Consider the following 20,011-nt stretch of genomic DNA (forward strand, 5'->3'; position numbering starts at 1 on the left):
AATACTGACTACTGAATTTAATTCAAAATGAATGGTCTGCTATTTAATACTGACGAATTATACGACGTTTTGTATATAGAGTTCTCACAGTGTCAATATAAGTGTAACAAACTGTATATAAACTGTAATAACTATACAGTTGTAACTTTTATGTGGAGATTTATTTGTAATTTTAGACTTTACTTATTTATTAACAACAAAATATTAATTATTTTCTATAACCGAATTTACTGATTCAAAATCAAATAAAAGATTAGCAATTTTGTTTTATAACCTCAAAAGTACTCTCTCAAGAAAAGAGCTACTTTTCAATAGAAGTGTTTTTATTGTGGTGGTTTATTTTTCTCTATTAGCTATCCATCTCGGCATTGTAGGGAAAGAATAAAGGTTTATATCGTACCTACAACAACAATCATTGTCATATTTCAACAAATTTAAATACAACGTTAATTAGGTCTATGCCTAAATCATCTTCATGAATCGCAGCTCCCATTAGTGAAAACCGTTACTTACTTTAGTTACTTTTTGAATTTATCGTGTTCAGAAAGACAGATAAACGCGGCGACGGGACATTTATTTAAAATATGTACGGACGGCCTGCCTATGCAGGCCTCCATTCTCTAGGGGAATTACCAGGGTACTGAGAACGCCCTTTGTGGCGACGCCTATTGTGGCGGAGGGAGAAGGTGCGCGTGATATGCGCACCTTCTCCCTCCCTCTTTCAAAATTTATATAGATATAGAATCAAACTTTATTTTTTTAAACGCATTATGCATTCCCCCATGAGAACAGTGGGGGTATGTGGGGCTCGCCGATGTCCGAGGCGCCAGTGCGCTCTGAATATCGGAATACCCACTTAAAAACCAGCGGTACCCTTTCCGTCTTAATGAGGAGCGCCACGGGATCGCTTTCGCATGCTACCGCGACGCTCTGACGGACGGCCTGCCTATGCAGGCCTCCATTCTCTAGGGGAATTACCAGGGTACTGAGAACGCCCTTTGTGGCGACGCCTATTGTGGCGGAGGGAGAAGGTGCGCATATCACCTCTTTATTCTCCCCGGTCTTCTTCGGCGGAGTACGTCTGCAGCGGCGTTCTCTTCCCGCTTCCGCTCCGTGGCCTCCTTCTGCGACATCACAGTTTCACAGAAGGAGATCATTTTCGACCAGCACTTCTCGCTTCCGAGCGTCGTTCCGGTATCGAATCAAACTGCGAGTTACTTATAACTTAAAAAATCTCGAAATTTAAACATTAATACTTATACCTATCTAGTATTACAAGTACTATATAATATATTGTATATTAATAAATAAATAACAAGGACCGTATATAAACTAATATTATTTAAATTAGTGACGTTTTTCTCAGAAATACGTATAGTCACGTGACTAAGGATTTTGCATAATAATTGTGAACATCAAATGCGTTTTCAAATCGTACCGATACACACGATAAAGTATTTGCATTTTATTTGCACCGTAAAGTCAAATTAAATATAACATCATCACAATAACATTGATCGTTTTGATAGAATCAGAAAACACACACAAGAAGTAAGTGTAATTTAATAAATAATTTCGAGAGCAAGGTTAAAAATTCGTTTTTATAATAAAATCCAACAATTATTTTAAATTTTACCAATTAACAAATTTAAATCATTTAATAAAAACCTTGAAAAATAATTAATTGAACCAATGTTATATAATGTAGAAATTTTATTTTATTTAATACTTATTGCACAACATATAAATAAGATAAGAGAAATAGGAAACAATCAAAGAAAAAATGGTGCGCAAAGGTGGTCTTATCGCTTATAGCGATCTCTCACAGACAACCTTTGGTGAAAGAAATTTTAGGTAGAATCGTTTAATAATGTGACAATAAATTGAAAAACTTTCTTTACATCTTTATGTGTGAATCATTGACTAGATAATGTATCCAAACTAGTTAGTATTTATATAAAATGGATTATTGCATAGAGCGAATATAACACGTGTAATATTGGTTTACATATCACGTTCATACCGGAAGAGAACAATACAAAGCATGGTATTTGGTCAAATAATAACTGAAGAGTCTGTTGTAGTTACTCAGATGCGCCTGCACTCGGCCTTATCTGAATATAAAGTGATTGAAATCTTCCTCAAAGAAGAGACGAACTTCAAATTGTGCTCGAAATTCTGTGATGTTTAATGACGGAACAGCATAATAAATATATTAGATTTAAGGATAAAGCTTCTCATAAAACTGATAAATAATATACAATATTTATAAATAATTTCTATTGTTTTTTTTTAAATTAAACACATAATTTATGTTTATTTTGCTCAATCGTATTTACTATACCAGTAACCAGTAACAGCCTGTTAATGTCCCACTACTGGGCTAAGGCCTCCCCTCCCTTTTGAGGAGAAGGTTTTGGAGCTTATTCCACCACGCTGCTCCAATGCGGATAGGTAGAACACACATGTGACAGAATTTTAATGAAATCAGATACATGCAGGTTTTCTCACGATGTTTTTCTCCACCGTCAAACACGAGTTGAATTATAAACACAAATTATTTACTATAACTTTTTAAAGTTAAATAATTAATGATAGTTTAGAGACCAAGTGATAATGAGCTGTGAACCGCGCATTATGCATTACACCATACAGCAATGCAATAAAATAAAGTTTTATTATTTAGCCCAAAAAAAACTATTTTTTTACTGTTATTTGCAAAAGTTCAAATAAAATGTTATCCATTATAGGTTAACAATTCTAGGGTTTTTAAAGTTGACTGTAATACTATATGAAGGGAAAAAAGAGCAATAACTGATTACGTAATATTGTATATATAGGCTAGAAGGATTTCAAGTCAAGTTTAAATTCGTATGTTTTCCGGTTGGAACCGTGAGTGAGCCAGTGTACAGATTACATAACATCTTAGTTCCCAAGGTAGGTGGCGCATTGGTGACGTAAATAATGTTTAATATTTCGCTCGGTTTCTATGTATATGGGCAGGGATGAGTACTTACCATCGGGGAATCCATCTGCTCATCTACTTGATGAGGATAACAAATCATACAATTTAAACTTTTTTAATATAAAATATATTTAACTAGCTTAAGGTTTCATTTCACTGAGAAAAAATATATAACTTAAAATTATTAAGAATTAAATCGTCAATAATAAAAACTTGGCATAAAATAATATTATCTAAAGACAACAGACGCGTATACTTTGTAGACAATATCTCATAAATGCTTTTTACAAAAATCAACTTATAACGGGGGGCTACGAGGGAAATTATTGATAAATAAAAATATCCTTACTTCTAAATTCGAATCAATTAGGGATTATTTCCATAAATCAATTTCCATATATAAATTTCTATGAGTTCCATCTATCAATTTCCATAAATTGCAAAATTATTATTTGCACAGTGAACGTTAATTTTTTGGAGAAAAACTACCGCATATTTTATCGACTTAAAACTATTTTATATCGAATTTTATAAAAGCCGGTCAACCGTATTTGTATGAAGAGGAAATCCTAAAATTGTAGCTTAAATAAAACGAGTAAAAAAAATATTTTGACAAACCCACAATTCGTCTAGTAGTACGAAAATATCGCTAATTATTTATCGCTAATAATTAACGCTTAACTATTATGTTACGAGATAAAGGTTAATTGTTGGATTGGTAAATTGTTAAGTTAATTGGCAGGATCCAAGGCTACAGATAAGAAAGCTTTTAAAGTCCTTTATTTTTTATATTAGCGATTGTTCTCTCTGCAGGTGCTTGTATACATACTTACCAGACATTACACAATACTTGCCTATTGGGCTCGAACGTTGAAAGCTTGCATCTATTTGAAACAACGAAAACCTTGGCTTGGGTAAAATTAAACAATGTTACGTGGGACAAAGCGAGTGGAGTGGTTATACCTCGAGTGCCGCCCTTTGTTCCCTCGCCCTGCTGCTGATGTGTCTTTTAAAATTGATCCAATTCATAAGCTAATGCTGATAGTTGTTTTATTTTAAATTTTATATTGTTTTGTTTTTATATGTCCGATATGTCACAGTTTTTAATTATTGTATTTAAATAGAAAAAAATATGACATGCATTTTTATAAGCAAACGTCAAATGACTAAAATATAATATTGTTAGTTATACTTGATGATTACTTTTTAAAATATACGTTCAGTGTCAATCGCTTCTAACTACAAATAGCCAAATCCAAGGTCGATCAGGAATTACTCTTCGAGATCTAACTTGGTTAAGGTTTGGCGAATACGTCTATTGCTTGATAAAAACTATGATAACAAATTGTAACGAGTTATTTTTATTTTTTTTTACATATTTAGTTATAAATCAAATAAAAACAAATTAATAGTTAAATACACAAATTACATTTTATGATTTAAAATAATTGTAATTTTGCTATCATATTCATTTATTCCACTTATGTATGCGAAATAATTATGATTTAACAATATAATCGGAAGCATAATATACTCATTCACTAAAATACTTTATATGTGTGTGTACTTACACTCACATTTATAGCTATTAATCGACATTATCATTATCACATATACTGGTTGTTTGGTAGTTATTGTAATCATTATATTCGGTTATTAAATAATTAGGTGTTCCAATATTTAAAAAAATCGCTCATATCTTTGGCTTGGACTACAAATATTCCTGCGAGGCAGGAAACATTCTCTTTTAAACAACCATATAAGATTTCTATTGTGTGTAACGATCATACGCCGTAGACATCGCTTATACAACATTCTTAAATTTTTCTGTATTTTATTAAGTAAGGAAATGAAACATTGTGAAATGACCTTTAAGGATACCATACTGAGTGAAAAATTATGTTTAACAGATTTTTATACTATTTTTTTAATTTTATATCAATTATTATAATGCCGTTATAATTTGCAAAAATTAAATTTTAAAGAATTAGTAATCTTTATTAAAATAGCTTAGCTTATACATTTTTGACACCAAAATATAGTCAAATTAAAATTTATTAAATGACTACCAAAATAGATATTTTAATTAGATTAAAATAATTTCACTGTTAATCTTACCATAATAATATACTTGTATTTCATCTTTACAATCGAAGTGGTTGTAATGGTCATTTTATTATAAATGACATAATTCTCGTTTGTATGTTAGTAATACATACTGGTGATAATATATACCGGTGGTACGGCTTTGTGCAAGCTCTCCTGGGTAGGTACCACCCATTTATCAGATATTCTAGCAAAACAGCAGTACTTGGTATTGTTGTGTTCCGGTTTGAAGGGTGAGTGAGCCAGTGTAATTACCGGCGCAAGGGACATAAAATCTTAGGTCTCAAGGTTGATGGCGCATTGCCTATGTAAGCGATGGTTAACATTTCTTACAATGCCAATGTGTATGGGCGTTGGTAACCATTTACCATTAGGTGGCCCATATGCTCGTCTGCCTTTCTATAATTAATAATAAATTGGAGTATATGCAACACAACTTATTCAACATGGAAGCTCCATAACATCATTAAAATCATATATTTTTCTGATACGGTTTTGAGTCATTAAACTAATAGATGTATTCCGAAATAATGATATAAAGGTTATGACATATATATTATTTTTGTAATTATAAAGTAATATAAAAAGATAATAACATAATCTATCCATCTTAATTAAAATGTTCTTTGTGTTCCAAGAATTGTCAATATAAAAAAGATTCATTGCAACAATCATTAAAAACTCTTTTCAGAGACCTCTTTGAACGTCTGACTCTTTAAACAAATAATCCAATGGAGGCCTTAAAAGTCTTAACCAGATTTTTAATTAAGAACTCTTAACAATTCTGAAAAAGAAGTTCAATGTAACGTGACTATAGCTTTTATAAATATATAATCACATCGCATTTATTTTGTAATTATTATAATATAATTATTTTTTAATAAACTATACTATTGAATAAGCTTCAAATTTCTCCTCAAAAAAAAAAAGAAGAGAAGGCCTTAGCCCAGCAGTGGGATATTCAAATAAAATAATAAATTGATATTAATAACTTATTTGTCAATCGATAGCACTGCAACTACCGTCCGGCAAATATAGTCAAGTAACGAGAGACTCCGTCTCGTTAACCTGCGGTTTTGAGAATTCAATGACGCTTCGTAGCGCGTAGCAATATGTAGCACGTAATGAAACGCGTGTAGCTACGTAGCGTTATGTCGTAGCACAAATTCGTATGCGTGAAATACAGAACAACAGTGACTCATTTTGGCAAACTTTGGTAATAAGATACGTGATCTTTCAGTTTTGCTTGTATATTATTATTAACGAGTTTTATCTTTGATAACCGTGATTTGTATATGCGCATATAGTTTTAATATGGTATTTAATCCAATGCACATTGGTAAAGTATTGGAAATCTTTTTATTTACTTTATATTATTTTTCCATATATGCTAAAAAATCTGCTCGTAAGCTTTTAAATAATTAATAATATATCTGTAGTCTGTTTAATTATAGGATTTACACAAAGGCAACCTTTATTAAAGAATTTTGGTAACTTCAGTTAAAAAAAAACAACATTAAGCTTAACATAAACCTTAACGTACAAATTAAAAAAAAATACTCATAATGATAAATATATATATGGAATTAATATTGTGTTATATTATAAAAATATAACTATAAACTATATACTATTTTGTTGTTATATAGAAATACATTTCTTATTATTTGACAAATATTAACATGCAGATCAGCAAAATGTTTAAAGATTTAAGAATGATGCCTGCCAAATATCTCAGGTACGTAAATCACAGACCTTGCCAGTTTTTAGAGTGAAGTATTTACTGTGGATTATTATACAGCTTCAAGGCGTTGCATTATTTTCAGCGCAATTCGCGCTATTAAATTAATTACGAATTTTGATTGGTCTCTTTCGACGATTACTTGTATGTAACTTTATGTGTGTAATTGCCTACTCACTTATCAAACAGAAGTAATGATATATATATATATATATTTGGCAGATAAGTAGGTAGATAATAACAAGTTTATTATTTATTTATCTGAGCTTCGAAACGACTAAAGGTTTTACATAAATTCGTTTTCTTACTTCCTTTTTCACATGAGTTAATAATAAATCATCATAAGCGTATAAGCATTTTTGATTTCTCGACGCCCTTACGCATTCAGATGAAATATGTTTTATTTTTGTGTCCGGATATTAAACAATATTTTACTAAGTCGACATGTATATTATTGGACAAGCTGTCATGATTATTCACAACACATATATAATATACATTAGGCTGATATGAAAAGCTGCAATGAAAGTACATATATTCGAAAATTGGTCATGATATTTTTTGTGTCCAATGTCCTCCAGATAGATTTCGGCCACGACGGCTAATCTCAAGGGAGATAAGGCAACTGCGCAGGAGATATTATAGTGCACAAGTGTGCGTACTCATAATCCGATGGGACGGCAATCCAACACAAACGGAAAGAGTTTAGGCACACCATATTTAGTTTAGGTTTACGTGCTTTCCGAGGCACGGGAGTGTACACACTTGCAACTTTCAGACTCTGGACTGCTGCTGAGAATTTACTAACAGAATAATCGAATAAAATTTTATTGGTCCGATTTGGGAATTGAACCCAGGTCCTCCGGATCTCCAGCCCTACATCTAGTCACTAGACCAACGAGGCAATCTTTTACAATATTGACATTAATAGTAATTAACATCAAATTATTAAAACAATTAATTTGCGTGTCCGTGTATTTATTGAGTTTGGTATTCGATGTAATATCCCAGGACATTCAAACACGGCCATTTGATCCCAAATTAAGCAGAGCTTGTACTATGGAAACCAGACAACTGATATACTGCATATACTACTTTTATTTTGTAAATACATACTTACATAGATAATTACACCCAGACTTAGGACAAACAGACATGTGCATACACATAAATGTCTGTCCTGGGTGGGAATCAAACCCACAATCTTCGGCGTGAAAGGCAAATATCTACCAACCACAGGAACCGGCTCGTCGATGTGATATTTCATTTTGCAATTTTAATGTAAATAATGCATTAGTATACAATTTATACATTATACAATAGTACTACTAATATTATTCATTTAACTTACTTTTAGTAATAAGTTGCGTTATTGTGAAAATGCCGTGGATCCTGCGCTAACAAGTTTTTTGGCAGAGTAAGATTGAATTAAGCACCGCATCACTCGATTTTGACAAACTCTTCGAAAGTTAATTATCTCTTTTTTTAGATGCATATTTATGTTATGATCACTTGCCACGTTGCTTGTAGTAGATTCAGCATTTCGTAAGAAAAGTTCGGTTGTATCGTTGTTAGTGTAATAAAAATACAACTGACTATTGAAATTGTTGTAAAATACGTTGTAAATTGTTACGGATTCGAAACCACGAATACTTTTTTATAATTCTTTATAGCTTTTTATTGTTAGCAAAAACGAAACAGCACCATGTCCAAGACATTTGAATGCATAAACCAGTATAAGTTCATTATTTTCTTGTCGGTATAACTTCACTGAATGTTAGTATTTACGGGTCACGGCACCAATCATTGATTTAATTGTTTACATACTACAGTGCTACACTACGCTACGATCAAGAGAGACAGCTTTGAACTGCTATGATAAGCTACGGTATTTGTCTATGGCAAGCAGACCGCAGTTCAGGATTTATACATAAATTGTCACCTTGAAGGTTATGTAATACAAACATACATAAAAAACAACGCAACTGGCGTTGTATTATAGATATTAATTTTATGAAATATAAAATAATTTACATATATTATATTTCCAGTGAATGGACGGGAATCGCGAGTGTTGCCGAACTCTTTCGCCTCGCAAGGAACAAGAAGGAGTATTTAAAGCTGACTGCCAACCTTCGCTAGTCGGAGTGGCACTCGAAGAATACTGTTAAGTGAGTGAATCCTCACTCAATTGAATAGTTGTACATCAAAAAGTAATTATAGAAGAAAAACTAAATATTAAAAAATCCAATAAGTAATTTAATGCCACCCAAAACCTTGCGAATTGAATGTTTACATCATGAAAGTTTTTAAAATTTAAAAAAATAAAATTTAAATAAGAGTAATGACGTGTTTATTATGTAGTTATCTGTTGGACTCTTATAATAGTTGAATCGATATATTTACACACACACGTATAATTTCTATCTAAACACATTCACAATTTAAAAACCCTCTGAAAACGTGAAGATTTGCTTAAATTTGGACTTCCAAAAATAGAAAACGTTGCGAAGACAAACATATAGAAAGTTTGAAGTATGTGTTAGTAAGAGTTATTGATTTTAAGGTAGCTGTTATCAACAATTTCAACGATTTTATATAAGCTGACCTATTTACTTGTCTTATATACTATATATCCTTTTAGCGTACATTACGGTTTACAGTTGTTGAAGTCAACCTATATTCTCTTTACCTTCTCTCTGATGAAGTGACAAATCTCTAAATTGACTGCGCTGTTAACACATGTGTGAAACACGCTTTACGTGAATATTTTATCAAACCACTTTCATGTGGGGATTCCAAAAGAAATTTCTTAAATAGTATATTTTAGAAAAAAAATTGGTTGAAAAATAATATTTAAATAATTATGTAGTTGAAATATGAATAAATATATAATATATTGATTTTGATTAAAATTTGTTGTACGAAGTGTGCCCAATTTTTCTCGTTCAAAAATATGGCAATACTTTTTGAATGACATAATTAAGAATCAATTAATTTTTTTCTCTCTTTCAATTAATATTATAAATTTATAAGCTACTTGCCGGTTTTTTGTAAAATCTACATTACGAACATATAGCTTTATAATAAATTTAATAAACTACATACTTAAAAATATTTATTTTGAATATTATATATGCAATTGGGAGAGGAGAGTTCAGCAGTGGACAATGATTGGCTGTTGGTGATAATGATGATATTCAATTAAATACAATTTTCTTATTAAACGATGCTCAGATATGTATTATTATTTATATTTATACTAAAACTTAACGTTTGGGGTAGTCGTTCGAGGGTCTTTGAATTAGAAATAAAAAGTTTCTGATCGTAGGATATTTTATTAAATACAAAAAGAACAAGGATGGTATGAATATATATTTCCCAATAAAAATTGCCACCGGCAATCACAATTAATTTTCATTTTAAAAAGCAAGTAACTAAATAAAAATATGACAAGCTATTTCGCTAGAAGCGAAAGCAAAGACGAATCTATTTATAACATAACCTACATTTGGAGCCAAGAGGAAGAGAATTTGATAACATCCGAGCGAATCAAACGTTTAACGATGACCTATATAACTTTATTATGAGACAACCAAGTAGATTTAAATAAATACTAAAAATACAGATTTGTACAAATAGCTCTATATAAGTAAAACATTATTTGAAAATATTGTGTTAAAAAGAAATAAAACAATTCAACCGCAGCTTAAAACAATCGCAATATTTCTTAATGGTAGTTATAAATAACATGTTATTCTATTACACCTCTTATGAGTAATGAAAAACCAGATAAGAGATCAATGACCTATAACTGAAGATCACGGAATCATACCCGAGGCAAGAACCAAAGTCACCATGCGATTTTACCACATTTATTATCTACAATAAAATATTAAAACGAAATTGTCGTCGTGTAAATGTTATGACTCGGTTGTATAGATTATTTAAGTGGAAATAAGAACTGTTATACTTAATTGTTTGATTAATGTATTTTATATTTTTAGCCTCGGCCAACGACAGCGTGCCACACAACCGCGAAGCCAAGCCAGCCAATCATAGCCAAGCCATCATTCCAACTACGGGAAGCCTTCGGTAGGGAGAATAAAGCATATATTGCCCAGCCAGCTTATTTGAAGCTAGTATTCTACTACTACCTGCATCGTAAGCCAAACCTCTGTCCGTTGTTTACAAAGTGTGATAGCTATTAAGTGCAATAAGTGTGGTCAGTATTGATAATTAATAATAAGTGTGATTATCGTCCTGTCTTTTCATTTATACTCACTGTTTCACATCTGAAATTTATCCCTTAGATATATATGAAAATAATATTTATAATAAGCAATTACGAGCAAATGAAAAAATAAATGTTATACAAAATTGTAAAATAGTTTTCTTTCAAAATAAAATTAGTTCATGAATAAAGAACTAATTATATTCGATTTAATATTAGCAAAAAAAATATAATACAGTGATTTCAGACATAATAATAATAAGCTATACAAATAACTTTAAATATACAATTATATAATAAAAAATGTCTTAATTTTTGAATAACGACTATATTTATTCACATAATATTTATTTTCAATTAATTGAATAAATTGAGAAATTTATCAACAAAATACATTAGCTACACTCGTTTAATTTCCATTTCAAGTACGGCTTAATTTCTAATAAGAACTTATTAAGACTACCATGTTCTGCTATGAATTTAATCTTTTAATAATAAAAATGAATGGTATTGAAATTACTGAGTAATATTTTATGAAATTAGTAAGCACAGCACATATTATTTTGGAAGTACACGCTGACATAGTTGTAATAGTTTTGTATATATGTCCTTTTCTGTAGCCCTTACAACATGTATGCAAAATTTCTATATGATCGGTTGAAAGGCATTTATAATATTAGTCCGGACTTTAACACAAATAACCTCGTAATCAATTTTCAGCCAAAGCTGCAATTACCAAAGAGCTAACCGCACAAGATATTATATTACAAGTGGCCTATCGGTCGGCAATCTGACATGACCGAATAAAGATCAGGCATAGGATCGATGTCTATACTTGATCTCTGAGGCAAAGGATATTGAGCGACTGGTATTGGTATTTGAAACAGTGAAACTAGACCGTTTAAGCATTAAGTTGATAATTAAAATAAATTTGTTATGTGAATTTAGCGTCTTTATAATTTTATGTAAGCTAATTCTAATTGCATATTAGGTTTCTTTAATAAAGCCTTTATAATAAAACTACGATACAGAAGGCCAAGTTGAAGGAGAAAAGTCTTAAGCAGTTTAGTGAGTACGAGTGCTGGAGTTAAATTACATATATAACTTTAACGTTTTTGGGTCTTGTACTTGATAGATGATACGATACGAACGATGATAGCCCTAAGGGATTTCCCGAATGAAGTACCTTAAGTACACTGAAACAGTTTTGATTGTTACTACTATGTTTATATATGATAAAAATATATTAGATTATGTCCATAAATCCATTCCGTAACAACAGCCTGTGATTGTCCCACTGCTGGGCTAAAGGCCTCCTCTCCTCTTTTTGAGGAGAAGGTTTGGAGCTTATTCCACCACGCTGCTCCAATACGGGTTGGTGGAATAGTAGGTTAGGTTATGTATATATACCAAATGTTTATTAAAATAATTTATCGAGCAAAGCATTATAACAGAAAGTCATATTTTTTATTTTTTCGAATGCTTTGTACAAGCTCGTAATTATCGTTAGAAGGTTGTAATTATGTCAGTACTTTGTATTGCCGTATCCTATTTTGAAGGATAATTGATTTTAGATCTCACAATTTGTGAGACCTGATTTTATCTTTGGCGATAAGATAAAACCAGGTTCCGAACCACCTGGTGTAAATAAATAAGAAAGAAAAAGAACACATTTTTTGCATTCATTTTTAATGCTATATCTATATATGTATATAAAATTAAGTATCGTGATAATTTGTTTTTTTTTATATAATAGAAAGGTGGACGAGCATATGGGCCACCTGATGGTAAGTGGTCACCACACGCCCTTAGATATTGGCATTGTAAGAAATGTCTACCATCGCTTATATAGCCAATGCGCCACCAACCTTGCAAATTAAAATTTTATGTCCCTTGTGCCTGTAATTACACTGGATCACTCAAACTTCAAACAGGAACACAACAATAACAAGTACTGCTGTTTTGCAGTAGAATATCTGATGAGTGGGTGGTACCTACCCATACGTGCTTGCACGAAGCTCTACCACCAGTAATTATCTACGTTGTATCTTTGGATAACAGAGCGGTTGATATAAGTCTATATTAAGCCTACTTTAATCCAGGAAATGAAGGATTACTTAGGAAAACACACACACATCATCTCTATAATTGTCGCTCATATAAAATATACTCGATTTTTTAAAATGTTTTATCATCATCATCATATTCAGCCCACATTGACCAACTGCTGGACATAGGCCTCCTCACAGGCGCGCCAATTCTCCCGGTCCTGTGCTAGTCGAATCCATTGAGCACCCGCCATTTTCTTAAAATCGTCTGACCATCGGGCGCTGGTCTGCCCACTGGCCTTTTTGCTTCTCTAGGGCACCATTCCGTGACGACTTTAGTCCACCTTCCTCTTCTCGTCTGGCCAATTGTACAGCCCATCTCCACTTTAACCTCGTGATACGCTTCCCAATATCTTCAACTTTCGTCTTTCGTCGGATTTCCGCGTTTGGTACACGATCAACGAGGGAGATGCCTAGCATAGCACGCTCCATCGCCTTTTGTGCCACTTTTATTTTGTGCATGCTATGCTTAGTAAGCGTCCATGTTTCGGCACCGTAGGTGAGTATAGGCAAGACACATTGGTTAAACACCTTGGTCTTGAAGCTTGTGGGAGTTTGGATGTCAACGTATCTTCGAGCTTTCCAAAAGCAACCCACCCTAATCCAATGCGTCATTCGATCTCCTGTATTTGAGATTTCCGATCAAATGATAAACGATGTCCAAGATAGATATAATCGCTGACCACCTGTACGGTGTCCTTACCTACGAATATGTTAGGTGCACGTAAGTGGCGATTAGTCATGATTTTGGTCTTGGACATGTTCATCCTCAAACCGATCCTCAGTGAAACTTCTTGCATCCTCAGTGAAAATGTTTTATAAACAGTTATATTTCTTTATTTATGCCAGATAGTTGTTACCTAAATAACACATTTTGATAACTCAATAAAAATATATTCTTTACATATTTCATAATATTTTAACAGTTTTTGTTACAACAGGCTTCTGTTTTTTTAAAGCATTACGTAACTTATACGAACATATAAAAACACTTTGTATAAACATGAAACATTTACTGCAGTACAAAAATCCTTCGTTTGTTTACTTTATGACAATAAATAGTTTTTATAGATATATATTTACCTTTTAATTTTATAGAATAGAATTTAACTGGTGGTGGAGCTTTGAGCAAGCTCGTCTGGGTAGGTACCACCTACTCATCAGATATTCTACCGCAAAACAGCAGTATTTGATATTGTGTGTTCCGGTTTAAAGGGTGAGTGAGCTAGTCCAATTACAGGTACAAGGGACATAACATCTTAGTTCCCAAGGTTGGTGGTGCATTGGTGATGTAAGCGATGGTTAACATTTTTACAATACCCATGTCTATGGGCGTTGGTGACCACTTACCATCAAGTGGCTCATATGCTCGTCCGCCTTTCTATTCTATATAAAAAAAGAATATATTTATATATACACCTTAATAATCAATATGTAACTTATTATGGATTTGTAATAGACATATGTTTAGAGCTCGTAGATCTTATAAAAGGTAGTGGGCTCAGATTTAAGCCCTGAAAAATCATAACTTAGTTTTTATCTTATGCATATAACAAGAATTGTCTAAAATATGTATATGCATCGATTACCAGTGCAGCGAGGTAGAACAAACAGCTGTGGTGCATTTTCTTAACTTTTAATATAAGTAATGAACGGAATTCTATGAACACCGATGCTATTGGTTAGACTTGTTAATAAGTGGTATCAAAATTAATATAAAAAAATATTACAAAACATGATAAAAGAAAGCCTCGATGGCCCAGTAGTAAGAACGCGTGAATATTAACTGATTAACGTAGGCTTAAGCCCGGGCAAGCACGTCTGAATTTTCATGTGCTTAATTTCTGTTTATAATTCATCTCGTGCTTTTTATTAAAGGAAAACACCGTGAGGAAACCTGCATTGTCTAATTTCACCGAAGTCCTGCCACATGTATATTTCATCAACCCGCATTGGAGCAGCGTGGTGGAATAAGCTCCAAACCTTCTCCTCAAAAATGGAGAGGAGGCCTTAGCCTAGCAGTGGGACATTTACAGTCTGTTACTGTTACTGTAGTACTGTCTACTGATAATATTTACGAACCTGCGTATATATATATACGTAGATATATTTCTATTAAACAAACAAAACTCCAAAATGTTAAAATAACTAAATTCGTCAATTTGAATTTTATAAATGGAATATTTTACAATAATTTCCGAGCTTAACTTAATTTTAGAAGACTGATGATATGAATATTTCTCAGAGGTACATATGATGTAGGCTACTTCATTGAAGTGTTCTAAGTAAGTCATTGACGTAACTAAAAATGCTATTTACGTACTAAAATAAATTTAATTTTCATCTCTTGCTCACATTAAAAGTGTATGGTGTGTCACTTGAATATGAAAAAGTAGCTCTGAAAAATTTATACTTGCAAATGTGAGCAAGTATTTTTAAGCACATTTAATAATTAAATACACCCGTCTCACACCTCAGCTCCGGAATACTTTACTCGTAATACCTTTTTTATGCTGCTTGCAAACACGAATGAAAATAAACTCAACATAATGTTGTTATGCTCAAAAAATCTCTTTTTTTTTAATTTAACATGTGACCTCTACTGAATTAAAGTAACAAGAAGAGATCCTAATGAAGATACTTTGAATTTAACTAATAATAAGCCCATTATTATTTGAAACATTGGAATAATTTGAACCTCACAGTCTTGACACGTAAAATCGCAAGTCACGTAAAATCGAGGAATCTATTGATTTGCTAACATTTGACTTATACTTGTTTGGATAAAAGATGAAAAAAAAATTGCAATTGTTTTTTATTAATAAATCATTCAATAGTTTTAGCTTTCTATAAGCTGGATAAAATATTAATTTACAAATAGCATTTATATACCATGCTGTTGTTATATTTAGTTTATGATCAAGCTATTGCTGAATGTAAAAAACATACTTTTCAGGAATAAATAATGCTATCACCAGGCTGGGTTTTTAATAAGCACTCGCATTAAGCCTGACTGATTCGAATCCAGGGTTGTAGTGAAGACATATATTTTGAAGTTATATATTTTTTTAGACGGATGGCTAAAAGGGCCACTTGGTAGTAAGTGGTCACCACCGCACATAGACATTGACGCTGTAAATAATATTAAGCATTCCTTATATCGTCTATATTCCACCAGCCTTAAGAATGAGGATATTATGACCCTTGTTTCTGTAGTTAACAGACTTGATGCTTGCTTGGCGGTACAATATATGATGAGTCGATGGTCCCAGGCGGGGCTTACACAAAACACTACCAACAAGCAAATAATTTGAGTTATGCAAACCTTTAGCTACCTACCTACCTTTTTTAAATAATTATTAGAAGCAAAGATATTGTTTTTAATCGCATCTCAGTTTCTGAGATTATCGCGTTCAAACAATCAACCAAAGTCTTCAGCTTTGTATTAATTATTAGTATTATAGATGGCTAGTGTTTTTTAAGAAATGCATAAAAATAAATTTGTTTTATAATATATACGGATCATCCGTATTTATTTATAAACGAATCATGTTAATAAAAACGATTGATATTGTATATGTCAGAGACGGTCATTGATATAGCCGCAAAATGAAGCGCGACGCGAAACCAAAGTACTGGCAGCATCGCACTATCATTAAGCTTGAAAAAAGAAGAAAAAGTCTGTCATCATGTCTAAGAAGTAAGAACTGCCATACGTTTTTTTTTTCATTTTAAGAATATTGATTGTATTATTTAGAATAATGTTTTATGAATGTGAAAGACAATAAAATTATAATAGTGTGAATTCATTTCAATTCTATCGAACCGCTATGTCTGACTGCCATGATAATGCTCACATGTTCGTCTCGGTAATGTAGACGCGACATATAGGTTATTTTCCGACACTTCCAGTAAATAATATTTATGTGTATTTTTCGTATTATATACAGTGTTGAAAATTAAATTAGAATAATGATAATTAAACAGTTGGTCCTGTTCGTTTCGACTTCCGAAATTGCTGCTTCTAGAGGATTTAATGCCATATAATGTTAATAATTCTGAATTAATGGCCTAAAAAAATATTGTCCTATGCATACGTATAATTAAAAAAAAGATAATGAATAACATTATGTTACAAAAAAGGTTTTTATTAAATACACAATTTTCAAAATTACAATGGTCGTAGTAAATAATTACGAGAATGGATTATAAAAAATGTAACAACAGTAAATTCGTATTAAGCTATAAATATATTTGTCGTTTAACTACGGCAGCCGCTTTCAACGAAGACTTGCCAACGGTGATATTTGTCTAGTGCATAGGTATGCACAAGCTGAGCGAACTCCTTGTTTAACGTGCTCTCAGAGGTACGGGAGTGCAACAAAGGCAACTTCCTAATTTCAAGCTGTTCTTATTAAATTCTTGACAAAATATCTTTAAGTAGTCCGACATGGAATTCACCACTAGGACCCGAAAAAAAAATTACTATGATGAAAAAGATTCAAAGAAATTATCAAAAACTGTAATTTCATATAATATTGCATTTTCAAAGCCCGTCGAGATAAAATTGTCGTACGCAACCGTAGGCATGGGTCCAATGGACGTTTAGTGGAGGGCACCCTTGTAAACGAAGAAGTTTACCTTGAGATTATGAGATTACATGGTAACAAATTACAGGGATTGCTGTTACTATGTGACACAAAAAATTACGTCGGACGGGAAACGAAGAGATTTTTTATTTATTTTTTAATCTCCACAGACGTGTTGTCCGTGCTTTTGACGTATCTTTCTATTATATCATCGAGTTTCGTAGGTTGATGTGCCTGTATGTTTTTATTTCCAGGTAGCATCATAATCTAAATTTCAGGATTACAATTTTTGTTACTCGTCGTTCTTATTACGTGTCAGCTGTTTTGAAAAGACACAACGAATAAGAATATTTGTTTTCATAGATGCGTATCGTATATATTTGGGATATATAATATAAATGTAGGACAACATCTCCCGTTCTCTAGTTATAAATAAAATAATATTCGAAATTGTATTTTTGTATCATTGATATTGAATGATGCCGATTTTTGATTAAATGCCGGAGTGGGCCAAGAACAAGTGCCAAGCCAAGTGGTAAGAACGCGTGAATCTTAACCGATGATCGTGGGTTCAAACCCGGGCAAGCACCACTGAATTTTCATGTGCTTAATTTGTGATTATAATTCATCTCGTGCTTTACGGTGAAGGAAAACATCGTGAGGAAACCTGCATGTGTCTAAATTCACTGAAATTCTGCCACATGTGAATTCTACCAACCCGCATTGGAGCAGCGTGGTGGAATAAGCTCCAAACCTTCTCCTCAAAAAGAGGAGAGGAGGCCTTTAGCCCAGCAGTGGGACATTCACAGGCTGTTTCGGTCGGTCGGTCGGATATTGTTTCAACAAACATTTTAATTAAATTCCATTTACAAAATCAAAATATACTTTATTCAAGGAGGTTCTTAGAAGAAATTTTTGATCGTAATATGACGAGATTATTTTAAATGAAAAATTATATTTGTTTCCATTAATTCAATAGCAAAGATATGTTAATAAACTACATTTATATATCCTGCTTACAAATCAACTATACTAACTCCACGATGTACATAGTTATTACGTAATGGTATAATTGAGTCCGTAGGATTAACATACTCAACGAGATATGGTGCGAGAACCGTTAACAATCTAAGCAACTATAGATGAGCCGTCAATATAAACGCTTATCATGTGTGGGTCCAGGTAGATGATCGTTATTTATATAGTTTTTTATAAATATAATTAGCGCGGTAGTGTTTGCTTTGTATCAAGTAAGATTTATTTATTAAATAAAAAACATAATTTGAATTTGGAATAACCCTTAAATGACATTGACACTGACTGTTTATGAAAGTAATTCATGTATTACATATATGTAACTATTAAACTGTAAACTGGTCAAAAGCACTTTCGACTAACGCGCTTAGTATGTATTATTATTAAGTGCAAATTTACAATTTCGGCAATGGTGCAAATTACTGGTGGTAGGGCTTTGTGCAAGCTCGTCTGGGTAGGTACCACCCACTCATCAGATATTCTACCGCAAAACAGCAATACTTGATATTGTTGTGTTCCGGTTTGAAGGGTGAGTGAGCCAGTGTAATTACAGGCACAAGGGACATAAAATCTTAGTTCCCAAGGTTGGTGGCGCATTGGCTATAAGCGATGGTTGACATTTCTTAGAATGCCAATGTCTAAGGGCATTTGGTGACCACTTACCATCAGGTGGCCCATATGCTCGTCCACCTTCCTATTCTATAAAAAAAAAAAAAAAAAATGGAAATTTTAACAAGAAATTTAAGACGTGTTCATATGTTGTTCATTTATTATCAAATGTGTTTGATAGTGTGGGCTGGCCAAATCAAAACCAGAAATATTAATCAGAAAAAATAAAATAAATAAATCGATTAAAATAATAATAAATAAACACTATGAATTTTAAGATATCAAATCAGCGATGCAGTAGTTTAGTAGTTTCACTTTTGAAATTGTTTGTTTTATGAAAATATTTAAATTCTAAAATAAATATTTAAATTCACAACTTTTTAATCCAGATAGACAGTTTGACAATTTCATGTGGAAAAAGCGGTGACATATTTATCTCGAACTACATTTAAGATTTTCGAGTTGTTAATTAGAATAATTTATTTATTGTTTCACGTCAATCTTTATTCGATATTCGAAGTTTAATTAATGCAAATGTATCCTTAGCCGAGAATTTTACCCCCCTTATTAACATACTGATTAATTTGCAGCTTTGTTGTAAAAGATAATATTTTTAGAAATTTC

The 20,011-nt window shown here is 32.2% G+C and overlaps 1 protein-coding gene across 1 annotated transcript in view; it reads left to right on the forward strand.

The window, feature by feature from the left end:
* Nucleotides 1-20,011, forward strand: part of LOC126769612 (uncharacterized) — a 553,155-nt gene that overhangs the window by 405,778 nt on the left and 127,366 nt on the right. The gene's annotated exons all lie outside the window — the stretch shown is intronic.

The sequence above is a fragment of the Nymphalis io genome, chromosome 7 (genome assembly GCF_905147045.1).
Source record: "Nymphalis io chromosome 7, ilAglIoxx1.1, whole genome shotgun sequence".
NCBI classification, from domain to species: domain Eukaryota; kingdom Metazoa; phylum Arthropoda; class Insecta; order Lepidoptera; family Nymphalidae; genus Nymphalis; species Nymphalis io.